This window comes from Podarcis gaigeae (assembly GCF_964106915.1).
Source record: "Podarcis gaigeae genome assembly, chromosome: 8".
NCBI classification, from domain to species: Eukaryota; Metazoa; Chordata; class Lepidosauria; order Squamata; family Lacertidae; genus Podarcis; species Podarcis gaigeae.
The window spans coordinates 66,087,411-66,113,301 of record NC_139684.1 but is presented as its reverse complement, the minus strand read 5'-3'; the positions used below and the strand labels follow the sequence as shown (position 1 = coordinate 66,113,301).

At 44.3% G+C, this 25,891-nt stretch overlaps 1 protein-coding gene and 1 long non-coding RNA gene across 12 annotated transcripts in view; one reads left to right on the top strand and one right to left on the bottom strand.

Moving 5' to 3' along the window:
* Nucleotides 1-1,297: 1,297 nt before the first annotated feature.
* LOC310849972 lies at nt 1,298-8,561 on the bottom strand. 3 transcript variants are annotated; one of them, XR_014567141.1, is made up of 6 exons: nt 8,507-8,557; nt 7,308-7,387; nt 6,088-6,225; nt 4,482-4,535; nt 3,570-3,714; nt 1,298-1,948 (listed from the first exon to the last, which is right to left on the bottom strand). It is a non-coding gene; the product is annotated as an uncharacterized lncRNA (long non-coding RNA). The 3 variants fall into 3 exon arrangements; XR_014567142.1 differs by lacking the exon at nt 8,507-8,557 and adding an exon at nt 8,117-8,138; XR_014567140.1 differs by lacking the exon at nt 1,298-1,948 and adding an exon at nt 3,052-3,495 and having other exon boundaries at nt 3,539-3,714; nt 8,507-8,561.
* Nucleotides 8,562-9,137: 576 nt separating this feature from the next.
* Nucleotides 9,138-25,891, top strand: part of SYTL1 (synaptotagmin like 1) — a 42,304-nt gene continuing 25,550 nt past the window's right edge. For 2 of the 9 annotated variants that reach the window (XM_083750836.1, XM_083750830.1), the window contains exons 1-2: nt 17,168-17,423; nt 17,600-17,647. The gene's annotated coding sequence lies outside the window, so the exon portion shown is untranslated. Of the gene's footprint in view, nt 9,274-14,098; nt 14,300-16,876; nt 17,424-17,599; nt 17,648-19,752; nt 19,784-25,891 lie in introns of those variants that run through there. The other 7 variants (XM_083750831.1, XM_083750837.1, XM_083750833.1 and 4 more) reach the window with 7 other exon arrangements.

Here is a 25,891-nt window from a genome sequence, read left to right as displayed (position 1 = left end):
TATCCCATGCTTGCTGCAGTTGCTGTTCGAACAGGTAATTTGGGAGGGCAGCAGCATGAGTCACTTAATTACAGGAAGCAAAGTTTTGCAATGCACAGAATACATGTACTGGCCAGTAAAGATTGATTGTTTGATTAAAGGTCAGGCTGAGCAATCACTGCATTAAAAATATACTTTCAATGGTCACATGGTGCTGTTTTTCAAGTTTTGCACATCATTTTTAGTGCTACCTGGAACCTGTTGTAAAATTTTCAAGCTTTAGCTTCTTCGTAACTGGAGAGTAACCATCACCTGCAATTTACCTAAAACCAAATTCCAGAGTGCACTAGGACTGGCTGAACATGGAAGTCTACATGCAATTGCTTAACATGTTGGACAAAGAGGCCTGGGTTTCTTTCAGAGGACAAACTGGGTGATCTTTGGCTAACCAAATGCCTAGTCACAGGACCGTTGTACAGATAACATGGGAGAACTGTATCCCCTTAAGCTGATCACTAAACTTCTAGAAATTTGCTGTCATAATTACAGACTATGTTATTTGATAGGCACAGGAATTACATGGGAAGGATGCGAACAGCAAGCTACAGTTGCAGTCTACTTTGAAGGAGGTACCAGAATTTGCAGGAGGTACCAGAATTTGCAGGAAAAGATACAGTATAAAGCTTCATTGTAAGAACTTACAAGAGCTTGTGATGGAGCTTGCTATGTCGACCCTCTTTCCTCAAAATGTCAAGCCTTTTTAACTTGTGAGCCTGAGGGATAACCTTAGTACTGATTTTTGCTCCGAGGTTTTGGTTAAAGGGTGGGGTATAAATGCCATACATGATCCAATACAGGATGCAAGGTATGTGATCACATAATCAGCAACTCACTGGTGTGTGCAAAGAACAAAATCTCAAGTTCACTTCCCACAATTGGTAAGCTAAAGAAACTGCACACTTCAATTAGGCAAACACAAAAGACTAGATAAACTGACGTGATCAACAATTCCAAAATATCAGATACTGTGCATCTGCCAATACCTTTGTTTTTTTCGGTTATAGCCAATGCTACTCCTACTCAGAGTAGACAACCAAAAATTATGGTCATAGCTATCTTAGGTCCACTAATTTCAATGGGTCTACTGTGAGCAGAACCTAGTTGGATGCAACCCTGTTTCAAAGTCCATTTTAAATTGTCAGACATTGTTGGAGCATGGTAGAGCTGCATAATCTCATCTTCTGTCGTCTGTATACCCATTTTTTCTAACAACGTCAATACCAACTGTAGATCATGTCCTAACACATGAATAAAAAAATTTACAGAATAATATGCTTTATTGGTGTTCAACAAGCCATCTCTTACAGGTAAATAGCATAGGAGTTCTGTTACTTGCAAGGGAAAAAAGGCATGCATGCAGTTGTCAAATTCTGCAAATGCAGAAAACCTCTTCATCCCAACCGGTTAATTTGGTTTTGGACCATTATCTTTGTCCGCATTTAAGTTTTTCCCTTGACCACCTTTGCTCAGAACACACAAGCAGTGTGTCACAGATCTTACTGTTTTGTTACCACTATGGCAGCACCTGCTAATCAGGGAAAAAGCAAGATGATAATTCTCCACATTAAGGCTTTGGAGGTCATTCCTGCTCATTAGTATCCACAGCAATGCAGCTTTTCTTCCATCATGTTGCTGCCAGAGAAAGCTAGCATAGTGCCCTGTCAATGTTGGGGCCTTCCGAATCCCACCAGCCTAGTCGGCAACCAGGGATGATGGGAACTGTAGACTTGAAGGCATACTGAAGGTGGAGACCAAAGGTAGCCATTTCTCCAAGTTTGTTCTGTTGATCTGTAGGACTCTTGTTCTCTTCTGACCTATGCTTAAATAGCTGATGCTTTCACGATTCCACATCCTCAGCATCTTCTCCAGCTCTTTTTCTCCTGGTTGTTATTCTTCCTTTTAAAATGCCCTGATAAATAAAAACAAAAACATCAACAGGCTGTTTCTGGTTCTCAGCTTCCCGAACATAAAATCAGCACATTTCAACTGATTTTAAAGCTTTTTTGCATTGTACGGACTTGTAAGTCACTTTGAGACTTTGAGGAGAAAGCAATGAAAAACTATCTGAAGGAGAGAAATCAATCAAGTATCCACTAATAAAAAGCAGGACCTCAATCATTCCAATGTATAAAAAAAAAACCAGACCCCTATGTAAAGACTTCAAACTAGTCACTGCACAAGCATTGAAATTTTAATAATAATATAATAATACATTTTTATTTATATCCCATCCTCCCCAGCCAAGACCGGGCTCAGGGCGGCTAACAACCAATAATAAAAACAAGTTGATTAAAATACAATTTAAAAGATTAAGACACAACATTAAAACAATTAGGGAGCAATCTCTTCATAGGAGAAAGGAAAAAGAAAGAGGGGGAGGGAATCAAACTGATTCTGAGCCAAAGGCCAGGTGGAACAACTCTTTCTTACAGGCCCTGCGGAAAGAGATCAGATCCCGCAGGGCCCTGGTCTCAAGAGACAGAGCATTCCACCAGGCCAGTGTTGAGAAGGCCCTGGCTCTGGTTGAGGCTAATCTAACTTCCTTAGGGCCCGGGACCTCTAGGGTGTTGCTATATACGGACCTCCGTGGGGAATACCAGGAAACGCGGTCCCATAGGTACGAGGGTCCTAGGAATTATGAGAATATATGCAAGGACCAACTTGAACAAGCCCAATTGTGCCGTTTATAAAACTTGCATTGAGTAAGACTCAATATATCTGTGGCCCCCATAGCTTCTTCCAACCAAGAACCACAAGCTTAGGCTTATTAACACAATTACGACATAAAACTCTGGTGCACATGCCTCTTACAAGGCCATTAAGTGCCTTAATTTTTCACATGCCTCATGCCATACTACCAAAAACTCAAAGAAGAGCAAGGCAAAAATTGAACAAAAGAGCCCTGTTGGATCAGGCCAAATGGCCACCTAATCCATCATCCTGTGGCCAACCAGATCCCCCAGTAGGAACCCTACAAGATTTAATAAGGGTTTATGAATGAAGCAGCAAACAAGCACATGTCTCCTGCATGGTTTATCTCCTCAGTCACCGTCCGAAGACTCAGAGAAGCAGTAGGAATATGCAGGTTGCAGACCACGAGGGCCCAGCTTGCTCTCCAACAGTGTGGAAGGGGACTATACGTCACAGAGCCCAAAGGCCTACGCTCCCATACGCCACATGGACAGAGCTGAGAGAGAGCAACCTCTCCAGATATCCCCATTGGTTGAAGGCAGGACAAACTGCAAAGTTCCTGCTCCAGTATAAGAAGTTACTAGCCTCTATACCAGCATGTCCCAAGGTGGTACCTTATATTTGTTGGGACTCCAACTCCCATTAGCCTCAGCCAATAAACCAGAGTTTATTGAGATGGGAGATGAGAGTAGTAGCCCAGCAACATCTGGCAAATTGGCAAAACGCTTGCTTAATATCCGCTTCCAATATAATGATCCCAAACTACTACAAAAACAGCTGTATGCAGGCCAGCAGGACATTAGCAAACTCTCTTCTGAAGGACAAAGCAACCCTTTTACCTGGTTGACTCTTGTGGAGCTCCAGTGTCCATGATGCAGACGTCTGATCCTCACCACACCCTGAAGTCAGCCCCTCATCCTTGCTCAGGACCCGGGTATGATATAAAACCAGTGGCATGACATACCAAATGCAGAATACCTGCTACTAAGAATAAAAAAGCAGGGTTATCTTTCAGAATTGGGCCTCTGAAAGTGGAGGGCATTTGCCCAACAAGAAAAAACAACAACAGACAACAAGAAAAAACAACAACAGCCATACCCTCCACCCCCCACAATATCCTTTAAAAGTGATTGTATTTTTTATGATCAGGAGAAAACTGTTGGGGTCTCTTTGAAAAGTGTATTGAAAACAAAATCCCATTAGCAAAGCTCTTCCTTGATGAGTGTCTCCTGCATGGTTTATCTCCTCAGTCACCGTCCGAAGACTCAGAGAAGCAGTAGGAATATGCAGGTTGCAGACCACAAGAGCCCAGCTTGCTCTCCAACGGTGTGGAAGGGGACTATACGTCACAGAGCCCAAAGGCCTACGCTCCCATACGCCACATGGACAGAGCTGAGAGAGAGCAACCTCTCCAGATATCCCCGTTGGGTTGACAGCAGGATCAACAGCAAATGCATTTGTAGAAAGCTGTCTATTGTCTAGGCCAGCATGGCCAATGGCCTAGAATGGGCACTGTGGTCCAACACAGCTTATGCCCTTTCAGAATTACTTCTACCAAGACAGCATTTTTTATTTCAATGCACTTTTAATGTAAACCTAAGAATACAGCAATATTTTCACAGTGGGGTTTATAAAGACAACACCCCACAGTGGTCTTAACGACACACACACACACCACAGGCCACAACAGGCAAATAGGAAAAAATAATTATTCTCGTGAATACCTTGAGAGTCAAAACTGCTGTACAGACCCATTTCAGGATTATATGTCCATTCCAACAGCATGCAATGAACTTTCAAGCGTACTGGAATGGGAAGAACAGAATTGTACAATAGTTAAGACAGCTGCTTCTCAAACTGAGAGTCCCAATATATTCCTGGGGTGGTCACACTATGGGTATGTGTCTGTATCATTTCTCTCTCCCTGCCCCCCCCAAAAAAAATTTCTAGGGATTTTAAAGAAAATTCATGATGGGCACACAGCACTTCTGTTGTGGATCCTCTTGGAGCAACTTGGTTACTGACCCCCTGCATATTAAATTCTATTTATATAAGCAATATGTACTCTAACAACAATACGCTAATTAAAACATGGAATATATAATATGCAATTGCCCAGTGTTAAATTTGAACTTGAAAGTCTTAATTTTCTTTTTCAGCGAGAGGAGATAGGACTAGAAAGCTTAGCTGCTTTGCCACCATAGTTTTTTGCTGATGTTATTGGGGGAGGAAGATGTTCTGGTTGATTTCTATGAATTGCACATCATTTTATAATATCTCTTTTTTACTTAAGCTCTTAAAAATATTGCTAAGTGGCCTGGAAACCTTTCTGCAACAGGCTACTTGTAAGTCCAATAACTAATAATAGAAGGAGCAAAGCTCAGTGGTAGATGATCTGTTTTGCATGCAGAAGGTTCCAGGTTCAATCCTTGGCATCTCCCAAGTAGGGTTGGTAATGACCCCTGCCCAAATCCATGGGGAGCCACTGCCAGTCAGTGTAGACAGCATTGAGCTTGATGGACAAATGGTCTTAACTCTGTATAAGGCAGCTTTCTATGTTCTTAGGTAAACTTTATTTATAAATGGACCTCACTCCCAAAGGTTTAAGCAGCACTGGATTAAACACAACTTTTTAACAATACCACACTAGCACAAAGCAACAGCTACAGTAAGGAAATACTATCAAAGTGAAGCAATGTCTCCTGCATGGTTTATCTCCTCAGTCACAGTCCAAAGACTCAGAGAAGCAGTAGGAATATGCAGGTTGCAGACCACGAGGGCCCAGCTTGCTCTCCAACAGTGTGGAAGGGGACTATACGTCACAGAGCCCAAAGGCCTACGCTCCCATACGCCACATGGACAGAGCTGAGAGAGAGCAACCTCTCCAGATATCCCCGTTGGTTGAAGGCAGGACAAATTGCAAAGCACCTCTACAGTATAAGAAGTTGTTGTTGTTTAGTCGTGTCCCACTCTTCGTGACCCCATGGACCAGAGCACACCAGGCACAACTTTTATATGCCTGTTGTCTTTGTCCATGGAGTTTTCTTGGCAGGAATACTGGAGTGGCTTGCCAGTTCCTGCTCCAGTATAAGAAGTTACTAGCCTCTATACCAGCATGCCCCAAGGTGGTACCTTATATTTGTTGGGACTCCAACTCCCATTAGCCTCAGCCAATAAACCAGAGTTTATTGAGATGGGAGATTATGAGAGTAGTAGCCCAGCAACATCTGGCACATTGGGAAAACGCTTAATATCCGCTTCCAATATAATGATCTCAAGTGACTACAAAGACTGTTGAATGCAAGCCAGCAGAACATTAGAAAACTCTCTTCTGGAAGGACAAAGCAACCCTTTTACCTGGTTGACTCTTGTGGAGCTCCAGTGTCCATGATGTGCAGGATCCTCACCACACCCAGAAGTCAGCCCCTCATCCTTGCTCAGGCCCCAGGTATGATATACAACTAGCGGCATGACATACCAAATGCAGAATACCTGCTACCAAGAATAAAAAGCAGGGTTATCTTTCAGAATTGGGCCTCTGAAAGCGGAGGGCATTTGCCCAACAAGAAAAACAACAACAGGCAACCCTTGAACAAATCTGCACTCCCACATACATGCCATACCCTCCACCCCCCACAATATCCTTTAAAAGTGATTGTAATTTTTATGATCAGGAGAAAACTGTTGGAGTCTCTTTGAAAAGTGTATTGAAAACAAAATCCCATTAGCAAAGCTCTTCCTTGATGAGTGTCTCCTGCATGGTTTATCTCCTCAGTCACCGTCCGAAGACTCAGAGAAGCAGTAGGAATATGCAGGTTGCAGACCACAAGGGCCCAGCTTGCTCTCCAACGGTGTGGAAGGGGACTATACGTCACAGAGCCCAAAGGCCTACGCTCCCATACGCCACATGGACAGAGCTGAGAGAGAGCAACCTCTCCAGATATCCCCGTTGGGTTGACAGTAGGATGAAGTGCCTCAATTTCTAGAAGTTTTATAGTCTCTAGGTCAGCAAGGGCCAATTATGCTCAAAATACTGGTGCCCCAACTCCCAAGGGTAAAGTACAAGGAGCAGAACTTTATTTTTGCAGTGGAGACAAGTGATGTGCTCCATAAGGCGTTTGCACTTTCAATAGATTAAAGAAAAACCTTTTCCTTTACATATCTCTGAGAAGGAGGCTGTGTACACACTACCTTCAAAATACATCCTAAACACATTCCCCCCCCCCCCAAGAATTATGGGCACTGTAGTTTACCCCTCATAGTTTCCAGTAACCGCTAAACTACAGTGCTACAGAAAAGCACATGCTTCAAAGTTATATACACGGCCAAAGTATAACATCTGCATATATTCCATTTGTATAAAATTATGCTGTTCCTATCTTTGCAAGTCTTCCCAACCAATTGCATTTCATGTATTGCTAGACTACAACCCCCAAGCATTCTTTGCTATTTGTCAAGCTGACTGGGGCTCAGTAAGAGCTGTAGTCCAAAACATCTGGAGTGCACCAGGTTGATGAAGGCTAGTTCAGGTAGCAATTTGCTGATTAAGATCAAACAGAATTCCCCCCCCCCAATACCTTTCATTTCCAAACTGGACATGTTCACGTGTGGATCAAATGCCCTCCTCAGCAGCATCTAATGAGGTTCTCAAGGCTTTCTGACCACAAAAAACAAAAGTGTGCATTAGTATACTGTATTTTAACTGCCTGAAATACAGCTTCATACAGTACCATTGGCACCAAGCAAGGTACATCCTAGCATCCAATAATACACTGCATAAACATTTATGCCCAAACTTGTATTTGTTTATAAATGCTTGGTTTCAGGCAATCTTTAAAGCATCACAAAGATCAGAAAAACTGTTAGGCAAGTCCGTATTCTTGCAGATTAAATGCTTCAGAGTCTCATAGTTTTAAACAAAATCTTGCTTGAAATTATCAAAGTTGAAAGGTTTCTCGCCACCCAACAGCACCTTGATATGCACATGTGTACACTGTTAAGAGGTCACTAGCAAGCAGATAAAAGGTTTTCAAATCAAGCATAGGATCATGCTAGTGCAGGTTTTTAGTGGTTCAATAAATATAAACCAACAAGCATGAGGCTTGTTGTGAGGATGAAATGGGAAGAGGGGGGAACCTTGTACACCACCTTGAGCTCCTTTAAGGAAAGGTGAGAAACTAACTCAACAATAAAACATTTTAGCGAGGTAGGCAAGATCGAATTTGCCTTGCAAGTTTAACAGAACTTCACAAAGAAGACACCCATGCAAACGGGTAGAAATGAGGCTGGTCATAGCTCTCTTCCCAACCAAAGAGGAATCCCAGATTCCAGGGAAGTGCACTGCAAGCAGAGGAATGGTTGCTGTAGGGCACCATTCTTTCCAGACCTCAAAAACAAATTGCGAGCCATGCCGGCTGCCGTCCTCCAAAATACACCGACTTGCAGTACTGGTGAATTTCTGCCTGCCGCCACACACTTTCAAGGTGCAGGAACTCTCCCCCTCCCAATAATTTATTTTATAATCTTTTGGATGGAGTTTTCTGTGGCACTAACTGCAACAACGGCGCTCCTTCAACGCTGAAATTCAATAGGGAAAATCTCATCACTGCATCTTCCGTAGTTTCCTTCATTTATTAAGATATCAAAACGGTGCAATTATAAAAGCAACTTAATTAATCACTTATAGTTATTACATTCACTAACTTATTGCTTCTTGTGAGATTAAAATGCCGCGCTTCCCGCTCTTTTAAGGCGAAGGCAGCAGCTCCCCACTTACCTCTTCTTCCCACGCGCTTAGAAAAGAATGTGGGACGCACAACGTGGGCATTTATAACGCGCAGGGGCTGACGGGAAAGATTAAGCCGCCCGACTGCACGGCGCATGCGGCAAAGGTTTCCCGTCGAAGGGGAAGGCTAAAAAGCCCACGAGTTTCATCTATTTAGGCGATCCTCACTTCCGGTTCTCAATCGGCTTTTCAGCATGCGGGGCAATGTGGGGCGGAAAGGCATATATGAATAGTATTATATATTTTTAAAAAAAAATCGAACAGCAAAAAAATGGTCCTCGGCGCATATTTGAGAGCACTGCACTTCTGTCTCCAGATTTCTCTCTCCCTCTCCCGCTTAAACCTTACTTCACTATAGCTAATTCTACCAGTTTTGTCCCGCACATGGGGGAGTATATCGATGGCCAATGGGAACCGAACTTTTTACAGATTCATGAAGACTGCACCTTTCAGGGTATTTTAATTTTTTTCTATTTAAACAACGGCGACACAACGCATGCGTAATAGCGAAGTGGGGGAAGGAGAGAGAGGGAGGAAGGGAGAGGATGGAGAGATGCAGAGGAGCAGTGATTGGTTGAACTCCAAGGTGGTGCCGAGTTGAAAGAGAAGGAGATTCTAAGAAAAGAGACTCCGACGCCGTTTTGACAACAAGGGCTCCCTCTACCGAGTGAAATGGCGAATGGCCACTCGTGCGGAACGGAGGCCGAAAGAGGAGCCCCCGTTATGTACTGTACAGGTAATTTAATAAATATTAGTTTGTATGCCCAACGACGAATGAAAGTCTATCTTGTATTTTTGCTTCACCTTCATATTTTAAATGATCTTAGAATGGCTGTCTTATTGCAAAAGAATTTTAGAAATACACTTGAAAGAGAAACAAATTAAAATAAAATAATTAAAAAAATCCTTCCTGTAGCACCTTAGAGACCAACTAAGTTAGTTATTGGTATGAGCTTTCGTGTGCATGCACACTTCTTCAGATAAGCTCATTCCAATAACTAACTTAAGGTGCTACTGGAAAGATTTTCTTTTTTCTTTTTTCGACTACGGCAGACCAACACGGCTACCTACGTGTAACTAGAACTTGAAAGAGAAGTTGCTGAATTGCAACTCATTACCAAACTAAAAACTATGGAGAGACCTGGTCTGACTAGAGATATTAGATTCATGTCCCATTATACCGTACATACTAAAGCTAATTTTGGTCATCTATCCTTTAAAAATCCCTTGCCCTTCCCTGTGGAACCAACTGCCATAACAGTCACCAACAGTTATAAGGCTGAAGCGATCTCTGCTTCAGAGTATCTGACAAAGTGTGTATTACACACGAAAGCTCATACCTTGAAAGCTTATATTTAGTTGATCTTTAAGGTGCCACTGGAATTATTAAAAAGATTTTTTCATCTTTCAGTTTGTTATTTATTATGACTATGACAGATCAACACGGCTATCCCCTGAATCTATATTTTAAATTAGTTCACCTATTCAACTATTTTTTTAAAAAAAACATCAGCTTAAAAAAATAAAATCGTTTGACCAAAACTACATGCTTAAGATCCAGTAATAATAATAAGCATGGCAGAAAACTGGAAAGTGTTTGGGACAGATGCTTGGAGCTGTGCATGGCTTTATATATTATCACTTGCAACATAAGAAAAGCTCTGCTGGGCTGCCCTGTAACCAGCCTAAAAAGTTCAGGGTGGGGACACCCAGCAAGCAGTTTGGGGCATCTTATATTAATGCTTTACTTTGTATTCATTAAGGATATGCTGGTGATAATGATAATTTAAGGTTCATTTGTCATCTGTTCTTCAATTGTACTCTGATCAATTGTCTCACAAAGTGGTAATGGACCTTCCAGCTGGTATACATTACACAACTGATAGCTAAATTTGCACTGGTAGATCAGAAGATGTGGTCTAGAGATACTGAAAAATATGATTGTTGGAGCCAGCCTCACAAGTGGCACTTGTTTAGTATAAAATAAAGACACAGAAGCCTGCAATATTTTCATAGTAAGGGAGAGCAGCCCCTCTGCCTGCCCTTCTCCGATTTATTCTCCTTTGTTCTGTCCAGCCGCATGGCCGTTTGCCAATCTCATGTTACCTACATCCGGCCAAGCTTTTATTGCCCCCATCATTACATTCCAATACATTGTAAAGCTCAGAGTGCTGGTCACGAGGTCCGGAGGTACCCTGCAGTATTTACAAACCTCTGCCATGGCTTTATGACTCCCACATATGATGTAGTATAACATTTTTTTCATAATATTTTATTGAGTTTTCCAATTTAATAATCCAATAAAAAACGCATTATATTCCAAATTACAACACAATCCAGGAGAAGGGTCCAGCAGGTTCTGCAAATTGGTGCTGCCTATCAGGAGTACTCCCCTTTCAGTAACCCCCCTACACACTCTCTAGCAAGGGAAGGTTGACCAGCCAAGGGAAGAGAAGTAGCTGGAGTCTCTGGTGCCACCCAAGCTTTCAGAGCCCCGCCGCCATCACCAACTGCATATTATTTCATAGTCCATATTTTATATCTTTCCATATTATCCATAATATTCGCTACATTACAAGTGTTATTGAAATCCTGCTAAGGTTTTCATCTGCTTACAGTGGTCTCCTAGATAAATTATAAATGTTTCCTATTCTTCGTTGAAGTTTTGGTCTCCTTGGTTCCTGAGCCTTCCGGTCAGTTTTGTCATTTTGGCATAGTCCAACAGCTTGATTTGCCATTCCTCTCTGGTAGGGACTTTGTCTTCTTTCCATCTCTGGGCTAGTAGCATCTGCGTTGCTGTTGTCACATACATGAAAAGTCTTTTCTGTTCCTTTGGAATGCTGGTACCTACAATTCCTAATAAAAGGCTTCTGCGTTTGTTTGTTTGTTTGTTTGTTTGTTTGTTTGTTTGTACAAAAGTTATTTTAAACATTTTAAAAAGTCATTATTTTGGTATTTCTTAGAACGGCCAGCTGGCAGGGAAACAGTTCAGGGCTAGGAGGTGCCTGGAGGAGCTGGTCCTGGAGCAGAGCGGATGGAATGAGCCCTGCTTCCTATCTCTCCCATTCAGGCAGCCTGATGGAATTACAAGGGAATAAGTTCCATTGCAAGAAAGCAAAGTGGCTGTCCAAGGATGCCTTACAAATAGCGGGGGGGGGGGGGTTGGGGGGGAGAAGGCAAGCAAAATGCGAGGGAGATACTGAAAGATACAGGAAATTGAATGCAGATTTCCAAAGAATAGCAAGGAGAGACAAGAAGGCCTTCTTAAACGAGCAATGCAAAGAAATAAAGGAAAACAACAGAATGGGAAGAACCAGAGATCTGTTCAAGAAAATTGGAGATATGAAAGGAACATTTCGTACAAAGATTACCATAATAAAGGACAAAAGTGGTAAGGACCTAACAGAAGCAGAAGGCATCAAGAAGAGGTGGCAAGAATACACAGAGGAACTATACCAGAAAGAAATGGATGTCTCGTACACCCCAGGTAGTGTGGTTGCTGACCTTGAGCCAGACATCCTAGAGAGTGAATGGGCCTTAGAAAGCACTGCAAATAACAAGACCAGTGGAAGTGATGGTATTCCAGCTGAACTATTTAAACTTTTAAAAGATGATGCTGTTAAGGTGCTACACTCAATATGCAAGCAAGTTTGGAAAACTCAACAGTGGCCAGAGGATTGGAGAAGATCAGTGTACATCCCAATCCCAAAGAAAGGCAGTGCCAAAGAATGCTCCAACTACCGCACAATTGCACTCCTTTCACACGCTAGCAAGGTCATGCTTAAAATTCTACAAGCAAGGCTCAAGCAGTATGTGGACCGAGAACTCCCAGAAGTGCAAGCTGGATTTAGAAGAGGCAGAGGAACCAGAGACCAAATTGCAAACATGCGCTGGATTATGGAGAAAGCTAGAGAGTTCCAGAAAGACATCTACTTCTGCTTCATTGACTATGCAAAAGCCTTTGACTGTGTCGACCACAGCAAACTATGGCAAGTTCTTAAAGAAATGGGAGTGCCTGATCACCTCATCTGTCTCCTGAGAAATCTCTATGTGGGACAAGAACCTACAGTTAGAACTGGATATGGAACAACTGATTGGTTCAAAATTGGGAAAGGAGTACGACAAGGCTGTATATTGTCTCCCTGCTTATTTAACTTATATGCAGAATTCATCATGCGAAAGGCTGGGCTGGATGAATCTGAAGCCGGAATTAAGATTGCCGGAAGAAATATCAACAACCTCAGATATACAGATGACACAACCTTGATGGCAGAAAGTGAGGAGGAATTAAAGAAACTTTTATTGAGGGTGAAGGAGGAGAGCGCAAAATATGGTCTGAAGCTCAACATCAAAAAAACGAAGATCATCGCCACTGGTCCCATCACCTCCTGGCAAATAGAAGGGGAAGAAATGGAGGCAGTAAGAGATTTTAGTTTCTTGGGCTCCATGATCACTGCAGATGGTGAAAGCAGTCACGAAATTAAAAGACGCCTGCTTCTTGGGAGAAAAGCAATGACAAACCTAGACAGCATCTTAAAAAGTAGAGACATCACCTTGCCAACAAAGGTCCGTATAGTTAAAGCTATGGTTTTCCCAGTAGTGATGTATGGAAGTGAGAGCTGGACCATAAAGAAGGCTGATTGCCGAAGAATTTATGCTTTTGAATTCTGGTGCTGGAGGAGACTCTTGAGAGTCCCATGGACTGCAATAAGATCAAACCTCTCCATTCTTAAGGAAATTAGCCCTGAGTGCTCACTGGAAGGACAGATCGTGAAGCTGAGGCTCCAATACTTTGGCCACCTCATGAGAAGAGAAGACTCCCTGGAAAAGACCCTGATGTTGGGAAAGATGGAGGGCAGAAGGAGAAGGGGACGACGGAGGATGAGATGGTTGGACAGTGTTCTTGAAGCTACCAGCATGAGTTTGATCAAACTGCGGGAGGCAGTGGAGGACAGAAGTGCCTGGCGTGCTCTGGTCCATGGGGTCACGAAGAGTCGGACACGACTAAACGACTAAACAGCAACAACAACAAGTTCCATTGAACTCAGTGCAGTAAGGGACCCCTGACCATTAGGTCCAGTCGTGTCCGACTCTGGGGTTGCGGCACTCATCTCGCTTTATTGGCCGAAGGAGCTGGCGTGGTCATGTGGCCAGCATGACTAAGCCGCTTCTGGCGAACCAGAGCAGCACACGGAAACGCCGTTTACCTTCCCACCAGAGCAGTACCTATTTATCTACTTGCACTTTGACGTGCTTTCGAACTGCTAAGTTGGCAGGAGCAGGGTCTGAGCAATCCCCGTCGCGGGGATTCAAACCACCGACCTTCTGATCAGCAAGTCCTAGGCTCTGTGGTTTAACCCACAGTGCCACCCGCGTCCCCAACATGCACAATACTATTGAGTGTTAAAAATGCAGCTTGTGGCCTTCTCTTTGCAGACTACCCAGCTCCCCAAATTCTACACTTTGAAAATTTAGCACAATTCCACTTTGTTTGAAGCTCCAGGCACCCTCAGCTGCCCCCTCTAGGTGATAGAGGATGCCCTAGGAAGGTGACTAAACACTGTAACTTCTCATTACCCACAGAACAGTTCAAGGCTTCCCTCTAGTGGCTAGAAATTGTCAAAAGGCATGTTTTGATGTGATTCAATGCAGAGGTGAACAGCCTTCCAGCTGGCAAGATCAACTTTGTTTTCTACCACACACCCATAACTGGAGCCAGGTACAAAAGGCATGCACTTAAAGATTTTGGAGGCTGGGAATTTTTTCTTGAGTAATGGAACTGAGGTGAGTTCACAGTCCTTCCATCCAAATATCTGTTCCTGATCAGCTCTTTCCTCCCAGCTTTACTCATTTTAGCAGTATAATTTCAGGGGGAAGTTGTTTTGTTGTTGCCACAGCATATCACCCAGAGATCTACCAGTAGTTCCCGATCTATTTTCTTCCTGCCCCTGTGATGTAGCCCAAGTTCCTACATATTTTGGATATTTCTTGTCAGGGGGCCCTTGACAGTGTCTTCCTCAGGGGTCAGCAAACTTTTCCAGCAGGGGGCCAGTGCACTGTCCCTCAGAACTTGTGGGGGGCCGGAGTATATTTTTGGGGGGGTGAATGAATTCCTATGCCCCCAAAATAAGCCAGAGATGCATTTTAAATAAAAGCACACATTCTACTCATGTAAAAACATGCTGGTTCCCGGACTGCCCCTGGGCTGGATTGAGAAGGCAATTGGGCTGGATCCGGTGTAGCAGGAACCCCCCCACCCCAATCATTCTGTTTGTACAAACTTCACACACACACACACACAACATACGCCACATTTCTGTTATAAATTCATAGAATATCAACCATACATCGGATTTGCACTGTTCCATTTTTATTTTACTCCATATGACAAGAACTAACAAAGGGGGTTGGCTTAGTCCTGGTCAGCCATAATCCCTTCACCGTCTCAGCACATCCACAGGAGCCCTGCCCAGTTGTTATGCCAACCCTGATGATCCCAGACAGAAGACAATCAAGATCACAAAGAACTTGCATATGGGAGTGGATTCAGCATGAACTGAAACAAAGGACAATGATCAGATCTTCCCTCTGGGGGCAGGAAACTGCAAACTCCCCTTTGTCTCCTGGAAGTGACTCATGGGGAGGGGGGAATGGAGGAACCAGCCAGGTGACAAGACACTCAGGTTACCACCAACTCCTCCCTCAACCCCTCCTTTCTGTAATGTATGCATGATGTTTCTGGGGGTGGGCTTGATCTAGAGGAGGGGAATTTCAAAAGTTTTTATAAGACCTTGCACACTATTCTTCTGGGTCTTTCCTCTCTCCTGCAAGTGAGGGGAACACCCTGTTGCAACAGTCCAATAAAGGCCAAGCCTACAGGCTGCTGTTTTGCTCCAAGTTATCCTGGTTGGTGTCTTTGTTTTGTTCAAGGGAGCCCTCAGATTTTTCCGGTAACACCGGCCCCCGGGCCTTAGTTTGCCTACCCATGCTCTTGCTCCTAAGGAAAGCATTGGGCTGAACACAATGCAATGCTTTCTCATAGAGGAGGTGCGGATCTGTGACTTGGGTCGTCCAAACCATCGGGTAGTCTGACCATCAGTTTGTTATGTGAAATTGTCAGGCTTGAATGAGGCCGACAGAATAGGTTGCAATGCCAGCTTGGCTCTGTGGGTTTGTGTGTGGTGCTTTCAACCGTTACTCTGGTTTGCAAAGTGGTTCACAGGCCCCTGAAGTCTGGCAAACCCTGGTGTTAGTGGTTAGAGTGCTGGACTTGGAATCTCATATTCAAATCTTTGCTGAGCTACAAAGGTCACTGGGTCACCTTGGGCCACTCACATTTCCCCAATTTAACCTACTTTGCAGGGTAGGATAAAATAAGGTGACTATTGAGTCTGCCACTCTTGAGCTCCTCAGAGGAAATGTGAGAGGTGATTGTGTTGAGAGATAAAGGGTGTGGGGAATATTCTGGCCCCTCACTCTGAGAATTTTTACACCTTCCTCTGAGAGTTGGAGAAGAAGATTAAAATCTTGTAACCACAGGCTAGTTGCTGTGAGATCCAGCTGTCTTCTCTATGCCCAAATGGGGCTGAGGCACGAACTCAGTTCCCCTCACATTTTAAAGTGAACCCTACCTAATTCACACATGCCAAAACAAAAATTGAATAAAAATGCATCTATCTTTAGAAATTCTCCAGTTCTCCAACTAAAACATGTATATTAGGGGAAAGAATATTGGCGAGAACTATGCACAAAAATCCATCTAGGGAAATCTGCTTGTGGAAAAAAGTGCATAGGGAAAATTTGCAATAAAATGCTAACAGATTTTCATGAGGACTTTAAAAAACACACCCACACATTGCAAAAATATGTATAGCAAAAATAGTGCTCCATCAGTGTTAGATTGATTTGATAAACATGAACTATCAGAGTGTCAAATTTAACATAATACAGTAGATAATAAACAATTGTCCAAGTTCTTATTTGTTCATCAACCATCAGGACAATATTCAACCACACAGTGCCTTTGCTTTATTGTAAATATGCAGACTGCATATAGATTACATATATGTTTGAATTTATGTTCCCCACATTTCCACATCAACTTGCAATTATTATTATTATTTTTAAAGGTCCTCAGGAAAACCAGCAGCATTTTAGTGTGAATTTCTCCTGATATGCATATTTTTCTATGCAACTTTGCCAAATGTATGCACTTTTACAAAGCAATTTCCCCTAATAGAGCTTTATGTTATTTTCACTAATATACATCAATATGCACACTTTACCTTAGTATATGCATTTTTGTACGCATTACTCGGCTAGCGAATGGCAATGCAAAAAGCAGGTTTTGAAGATGGCTTCTGCTCATGTATTGTTTTGGAAAATGTGAATTAGGCCTGTTCACTTTTACATGTGGACTGAATCAAATTCCTTCCCCTCCTTATGAGTTCCAAGCCACTTTTTGCATGGACACCCGACCCACCAGCTGGGCTCCTTAGACAGCTCCAAATGTCAGTCTTCAGCTGCTCGATCCTTGCAGTCCACTCCGGCCCAGGTAGCAGCTTTGGTTCCAGGCCCGGCTTTCCCGCAAGCTTTGTGGGTAGGTGTTTCCTCCTCTCTCTCTCTCTCTCTCTCTCTCTCTCTCTCTCTCTCTCCCCCCCCCCCCCCTTGACTCAGCCTTAGCTCTCCTGCTCGGGCTGTTTCTGAGCTGCACTGAGAAAGTACAAGGCAGGCAGAGGAGGAAGAGGAAAGTGGGGATGACTCAAGAGAGCAAACTTCTGCTTTGCTCGAGAAAGAGCCGAGGAGGCTCCTCCAGGATCCTCCTGCTGCCACAGTGACATTCAGTCGCGCGCACCCCACCATCCTCTGGCCGGCTGGGTCTTGCAGAGTAGGGACCCCACCTGGGCAGGTAACTTCCTCCTTCTCCTTTTCTGTTGGCAAACGCTTCGGGCGTGAGACTCAGGAGTCCCACCTTTGCAGGAGCATATGGGAGAGCTGAGACAGGATCCGGGAGGGAAGGAACTGTGTAATATGCTGCGGAGTTGGTTTGGCTCTCAAGTTTCTGCTTGTCTCTCCGTCTCCCAGATCCTGTTCAGCTGCGAATACCTGTTTGGGGAGTGCCTGGAGGGAAGCGTACGTATATTTGTGTGTGATGGCCGCTTGCCCATGCTGGTTGCCCGAGAGCTACAGTATACATATGCTTTGCCCGCGGTGCAATTTCAGTCATTTTAGGCTTGGATTTAATGGGGGCTTTTTTTCTTTTTCTTTTTTGGAAAGGTGGGCCCCCCTTGTTACTTTGCTTCACTGGTTTCAAAATGGGATGAGCCAGCGTTCTTGTGTTTCCGGGAGCCCCCCTGCTCGCTCTGCATGCTGTGGGACCCTTTTGCCACAAAATCCTGCCCTACCCTGCCCTGTTCTCCTATTTTGATGCCACTCAAAGGCGCCACACTTCCCCCTTCGCATGGAGCACCCAAGAAGATTGGCAGGGCAGGGGGTGTTTGTGTGAAAGAATGGTTGGTTTGCAGACCCAGCTCCCAAGTGATGGAGTCCGACTGAGAGAGGGGTCTCCTAAGGGGGTCCCCAGGCACCTCAGAGCTAGTGGTTCTGCCAGGGTGGGACTGTGGGACAAAAGTGTAGAGCCCCCACCTGAGCAGGAGCAGGAGAGTCTCCAATCACAGCAGGGCCAATTTTACAATTTTAGTCTCTGAAGTCAAGGGGAAGGTATAGCTCAGTGGTGCAGCGGCTGCCTTGCATGCAGAAGGTCTTGGGACTCCAGGTCTGAAATCCTCAAGAGCAGCTGTCTGCCAGTGCAGAGGGTACTGAGCTAAATGGACTGTTGGACTGGCTCAGTGTAAGGCAGCTTCCTGTGTTCCTATGTAACCATTTTGAAGTAAGTGAAGGAATGCACATTACTATTTAAAGCTCCCCGGCCCCAGTCAGGAGACCATTGGCTCTAGAGTCTAAAATTACCAAAGTGCACTGCTGTCCCAGAGGTGACACATGCACAACCCCAATAAAAACAGCAAAGGCAGTGAACTGGCAGTCGCTAGGCCGTCCATCCCTTTGCATGCAAGATGCCTGTGCTTTTAGCAGCTGGCAAAAACGGGAGCATTTTGTTCGGCTTGTGTTTTCATGCAAAGTTACCTGATTTGCAATTCCTGAGTGAAGGCATAGCTGTCCTTCAAAATGCATACTTCTCTGAATTTTTGTAGAGCAGTTTGCCAAACCAAAAAATGCAGAGATTGGTGAAAATGATGTACGAAACTGCTCTGCATTAGAGGGAAAGATTAACAAAAAGCTTATATTAGATAAAATTGGGCGCCAAACTGCATATTTTAGGAGAAATTGATGTGAAAATGCATATGGATTTTGTGCAGATTTTTGTGGGGGAAATGGCCAATTGGTTCAGAAACAGGGTGAACTGAACTTGAGGTTGGTAAAATGAGAGCATGAAAGAATCCAAATTTGACAGATTCACGTATCCCTAGACGGGAATCAAACATGGAGTGCTGTTGACTGTCATCACCCCCTTTGCTCTGAAACAAGTTGCTCCTGGTCAGTAATGTTTTTTCCCTCACAAAATGTGCAACTGCTTGACCAGACTCCATGAGCTGTTAAAAACGGAGACTGTAGTGTCCCACCCCAGAGTCGGGTGCAGATAGATAAAGGAAAGTGCAATGGGGTCAAACAGCACTAGGTTCCTTCTCCTTAGGTTAGTCGGAATTTGGAGGGACGTGAGCTGTCTTAAAGCAACAACTACTGCTCGTATTTGGGGAGAATGTTCTCCTTTTAATATTTTTCTTGTCTCGTTCCCTGTTTGATAGCCTCAGAAAGTAAACAAGGGCACCCTTAACTTCCCGTCCCTTCAATTAAGATTGGCCTTTATCTGTTAATCAACTAATTGTTTAACTGATTAATCCAATTAAAATTGGCAACCCTCATGTTTAATACCCTGAACTCATTTGTATGGGGTGTGTGCTGTATACAAATGTATATATGGCTGAGGGTGTTCTTTGTTTGGCTAAGGTGTACCTGTGTGTCCAACAGGTGGAGTTTTGTAGGTGCTTTTAGTGTGTCACGGGGCTATTTGCAAAAGTTTGATCAGCTTGTGCATCTGATTGTTTTTGTTTCTGCTGTGCTCTTCTGTATTTTGTGCACTGTATACTGCTTATTTTCCTGTATCCCGCCCACAATAGTGGCTGAGCACCTCTCTCTTGTTTCCATCGGAGATAGAAATAGAACCACAACCTGAACATATTTAGGAGTGTGGTAAGACTTCAGCCACATTGGTTCCTTGTGTGAGGAGGAGGCATGTTTGTTTGTGTCTGTAAAGGTCCTAGTTCTTCAGAAGAACTCTGGCCCTTGAGTTTGTTTCTGGCAGTTTCCTCAAGACAGTAGTCATCTTTGCCTTCAAGGGATGCTCATGGTACCACAATCATTTGAGACTGAGGGAGCCTGCTTAGCTCAGTTGGTTAGAGCATGGTGCTGATAACGCCAAAGTTGCAGGTTCGATTCTCGGTATGGGACAACTGCATATTCCTGCATTGCAGGGGGTCGGACTAGGTGACCCGCAGAGTCCCTTCCAACTTTACGATTCTATAATCTCCCACACTTCCGCTTGTCGTGTGATGAGTAAGCATGGGTCTGAGAGCTTTCCTGTCAATATTTCTAGGCTCGGGTCCTAGCAGTTTTCCGTTTGCCCCGCCGCTTTCCTCAGAAAAACCTGATTGACATTTGCTCTGATTTCGCAGAAAGCAGTGGGATTCCCCGGAAGGGAAGTGGCAGGGCAGACGGAAGTCTGGACGAGCCCTAATATTTGCTGATTATCTGGGACTACAGTGGTATCTCTGGTTATGAACTTAATTCGTTTTGGAGGTCCGTTCCTAACCTGAAACCGTTCTTAGCCTGAGGTACCACTTTGGCTAATGGGGCCTCCTGCTGCTGCTGCGCCGCCAGCACACAATTTCTGTTCTCATCCTGAGGTAAAGTTCTTAACCCGAGGTACTACGTCCGGGTTATCAGAGTCTGTAACCTGAAGTGTTTGTAACCTGAGGTGTTTGTAACCCGAGGAACCACTGTACTGGTTGCTGAATTGTAACACTTGGACTGCAGGTGTTTTACAAACCTAAAAGCATGTATGTACCCTGGAGTTGTTGGTTTCTTAATGAACAGTCATGACTTTAGTCACTGTGAAATTTGAAGCACTGCTTTTAACTACCTCAGTGTTTCTCAAACTTGGGATCTCAGCTGTTGTTGGACTACAACTCCCACCATCCCTAGCTAGCAGAACTGGTTGTCAGGAGTGATGGGAGTTGTAGTCCAACAACAGCTGGGGGGGCAGGACCCAAGTTTTTTTTTTTTTAAATGAGGTAGTTAAAAGCAATGCTCCAAAACATGTTTGGCCTTGGCTACATTCACACCATACATTTAAAGCACTAGGATAACACTTCAAACAGTCATGGCTTCCTGAAAAGAATGCTGGGAGTTGTAGTTTGTTTAGGGCGCTGTTTGGAGGCCCATATTCCCTTCACAGAGCTACAATTCCCATGGTTCACTGTGAAGTTGAATGGGAATTGTAGCCATGACTGTTTAAAGTGGTATCACATTGATTTAAATGCCATATTATATAGAATGATGATCCCTTTCTAGCATAACAGCTTCTTGTCTCTAAATCACATGGCAAGATCCAGGCCTTGTCTAAGATGGTTCTTTCTTGGTTATCTGAACACAAAAATGCTGAGCTGCTGCCTTTCATCTCTTACTTAAGTGCCTATCAAGATATGAAATGTTACTTTAATGTGTTTGAATTCTTTAAAAAAATATTTGCAAAGGTAACAAAAACCAGAAAAGAAATGTGTTTGAGTTGCAGCAATCCCATAATGCATACAAACATATCCAGTTAAGGAGCTGGGACTGAACAACGGGAGCTCACCCAGTTGCAAGCTGTCTGCAGACAATTGCCGGCTCCCTCAGCCTGTATAGCGGGATGAGTGCCGCAACCCCAGAGTCGTCAGCGACTGGACCTAACGGTCGGGGGTACCTTCACCTTTACCTTTTTATCCAGTTAAGATTTAAGGTAACATCCACTTAACTGGCAATAGGCCCTATTGAGCTTGGGGGAGGGGTATTTAGGCCTAATCTGCAGTATGCTTTTAAAGCAGTATTATGCCACTTTAAAACACCCATAGCTCCCCCCCAAATAATCCTGTGAACTGTCATTTGTTAAGGGTGCTGCAAGTTGTTAGTAAACCTCTGTTCCCCTCACAGGGCTACAATCAGGGGTACCTAGTGACAGTGCCCCCCCCAATCACTTTACCACACACCTTTGTGCTAGAAGGATGGGAAACTTCTGCATTTGATCTCACTTCAACAGCAGCGGTTTGTCACCATATACTTAAACTATACATCATAAACCCCATCATAGGATTGACTTCAGTGTATACAGCCTATTAATCACTCCTGAGTTTTTATGAAAGGAAACTTGATGAGCCATTGTGGCATAGTGGTTAGAGTGCAGGATTAGGACAAGGGGACCAGGGTTCAAATCCTCCACTTGGCCATTGTTATAAGAAAAAACTGCTCCTTTTCCCTTATGGGGTACCCAAGAACCCATATAGAGTCCTTTTGTAGGTTTAAGGCAGGATTTGTGAGCAAAGAGACAATGGGGAGGGTTTTCCCATTTCCTCCCTCCGTGCAGAGAAACATTTGAGGTCAATTTGGGAGAGACAAAATGGTTTCAGGACTTTTTTCCTGTCCTGTTTCAGACATGCAGTTTATATATTTATATGTGTTTGCTTGGCACATTTATTTTATATTTTAGACCTTATAATTCTCGTAACACCATGAAAACAACTTGCATACAAAAATGTCTTATATTAGGGGTGAGGTGTGTGGACTGCTTGCAATGTGTGTATCAGTCACAATTGTATATACAAACGTGTATATCAGGCTAAAATGCTGACAAATTTTCATGGGGATTTAAAATAAATAAATATATTGCTGAAGAAATGTGGCAAGTTGGATTTAGGATTGGAAAGACAAGAAACTGCAAGAACTGCTCATGCTGCCGTTTAAAAGACATCTTGAGTTTAATGAGCAAAACGGATGCCTGGTGTGATTTTATTACTTTAAAAGAAGAAAATAGCTTAAGGCTTAAGAGTGGTTCGGAGAGGCTTACAAATCATCAAGCGATCAATAAATGAGAGTCTCTGCCCTCAGGTTTGCAATTTAAAAAAAGACGCAGCACTGAAGGAAAATGGTTTAGGAGAAAAGAGAGAGTGACAGCGAAGCAAAGTTATCAGTTGCAAGTTGTTCTAATCAACAGCTAGAGTGGAGCAATTCAGGGAAGGAGGCACAAAAGGTGCTAGACTCTTAGCTGTGCCCATAAGGTGGCCCTGCTGCATCCCTTTCCCTCCTTCCTCTGCTGCATCCTGATGGAATGGTTGCTGCCAGGTTTTGGCTGAATATAATTCAGATGGATTGGGGAGGACAAGCTGAGACCTGCTGCAAGCTGCACACTCCTGAAGGGAGTGGGGAGAAGATCAAGGGAGAGAAGGGCTGGATCTCTTTTGCAGGTGGCTGGGGATGAAGCTTGCAAAACAGCCCGACAGCTGCCAATCTGCCTGTGGGGCACTTGTTAACACAGGGTGGGAGGGAGGGAAATGGGGAATTCCTTCTTCCTGTCCCAGAGGAATGAGTCCCTCAGGGTGGAAAGCAGGCTGAGCTGGGCTGGTTCAGAGTTGAATGTTGATTTTCTGGGAAGAGCGCTAGGCAAATCCTGGACTGGATCTCTGGGCTGGAGTAGAGACCAGTTTCCTTGTTCCTTGGCGGGGCAAGGCATTCCTCCATCCTCAAAACAGGGGGCAGGCCTGCCTGCCTGCCTTGGGGACGAGGCACATCCTATTCCACAAGCCAAGCTGTTTACTCAAAATACCATTATGCAAAGTAAGGCATTTATGACCACAAACTATTTGCAGAAACATTTGCATACCTTTACAGTGGTACCTCAGGTTACATACGCTTCAGGTTACATACGCTTCAGGTTACATATGCTTCAGGTTACAGACTCCGCTAACCCAGAAATAGTACCTCAGGTTAAGAACTTTGCTTCAGGATGAGAACAGAAATTGTGCTTTTGTGACGCGGCGGCAGCAGGAGGCCCCATTAGCTAAAGTGGTGCTTCAGGTTAAGAACAGTTTCAGGTTAAGAACAGACCTCCGGAACAAATTAAGTACTTAACCTGAGGTACCACTGTATTGTAGACGGAAGTGTTTGGAACGAGTTGGGGTATGTGTGGAAGTGGAGGCCTATGAGTTGCAGGGGCAGAGAGAAAAGCAGTTGAAGGAGCTGGGTGTGTTTAGCCCACAGTGTGTCTTTTAACAGAGGGGTTGGGAGCCTCTGGCCTGGGGGCTGAATGTGGCCCTCTAGGACTGTCTATCTGGACCTCAGGACTCTCTCCAGGCCCTACTGGCCCTACTCTGTGCCCTCCTTGAGTTCTTTCGCCTGGCTGACCTGTGATAATGTCTGTGGCTTGGCTGAGTTGTGCTTGCAGAAACTCCCTGCTCTTGCCCAGCTTGGATGTCACCCAAGGTGCATAGGGAAGAGTCCCACCTATTGCTCTGCCCACTTTTGTCTCTGCCCCTTCTGCTTTTCCTCTGGACCCACCAACCACTGGAATGTGGCCCCCAAAAGGATATATATTAGAGATGTGGCCCTCAGGCTGAAGAAAAGTTCAGATGGAACATGCAGAAGCCAAAAAACAACAACAACAGAAGGTTTCTCCTGATCTGTCGTCATTTGATGCTCTCTCTGCCACTGGCACATGGTGATAACCTGAAGGAGCAGAAATAATTTTGAATGCTGCTTTATAAAAATGGAATAAACGTGTCTGCTCCACCCCTTACTCATCAAGCACTATACCTGAGCAGCCAGGTGCAACCAGGCTGTCTCCTGAACCACCAGGTATTGCCCTTTGCCCTCTGGTATTAGGTGCCACAGCTCTCCAATCAACCCTCTCTCTGTTTGAGAGAGCTTTGGCAGAAGTTTTGGGCAAGGGAAAAACAACCAAGACTGGCTTCTTTTTTTGTCAAGCAAGCCGGTTGCCTCATTCTGGAGATAATGATATTTCTGGCTGTTTCTTATGCAACCTTCCTCCATCCAGTTGCCCAAGAATGCACCATATCTTTCCCAACACAAGCTTCAGAGGGAAGCTAGAAACTAGATTGCTGACTGTCCGAGAGGAGGTGGGTGGGGGCCGGGGGAGGTGACGTAGTCTTAGATAAAATGTGGTTGATATAACCCAGGGCCAGGGGTGTGGAACTTCAGGGCTGTGTGGCCCTTGGAAAACTTCCCCAATCACATTCTCTTCTCCACTAGCCACACCCCTCAGTATAGCCTACAGGGCAAAGGAAACATTCACATTTATTCCTCCGCCCACTTTTGCATGTGGCCCTCAGAAGATTGTACAGAAGGGAATGTGGCCCTTATGCTGAAATAGGTTTCCCATCTCTGTAAATAACCTATAGTAATGAAACAGCGCTGCCTGTTTATACTCCGTTCCTGTGATTCAGTAAGCAATATTGCACACCCCTGAAATTTCTTGCCACCCATTGCAAACAATGAGTACTGTCCTGACCCAAGACATTTTTTCTGCACCAAATTCCCCGCTCCTGGCAAGGGGTCGGGGGCTGTCCATTACCCCTTGCTCTGAAAAAAAATCCCAGATCTGTACTTCCTTGTATCTCACCATAACCTACCCACTGCTATACAGATTATAGGGCTGGGCCTATGCTACAAATGATCAGAATCTCTGTATCTTGGCATTCTTGACCAAAGTGATTTTGAAATGGGCAGGTTTAGTAATTAACAGAGTCCCCCCCCCCCCCCCCCGGCTACATGGCCCTTAATAGGAAACACCTGCCGCAATGTCTTTGTAATCACCTGCATAATTGCTAAGCAGTGAGGCAAAAGTTGGAACATGGACAAACCTTTTTGCTTAGTGCCTGAACGCTCTTTAAATAACAAGCAATGTTTAACCGTGTCTTGGGCTTGAACCTGAACCGGAGAAATGTTGTGGGAAGGGAGCAGCAGACTGGAAGCTGTGAGCTGAGCCCGTGTGTGTGTGTGTGTGTGTGTGTGTGTCTGTGTCTGTGTCTGTGTCTGTGTGTGTCTGTGTGTGTGTGGAGGGAGAGGCTGTGTTTGTGTAGGGTGTGATTCCTTGCACAGAGTAAACTTCAGGTGGCTGTAAAAAAGGAAAAGGAAAAGCCCATTGAAATCTCTCCAGCATGCAGGTGTGTGTGTTTGCAAGTAGGAATTCCCCAGAGTTCTATCCTGGACTTGGGCAAGGGCTAGGCTGAAAATGAAGGGAGTGCATGTGTC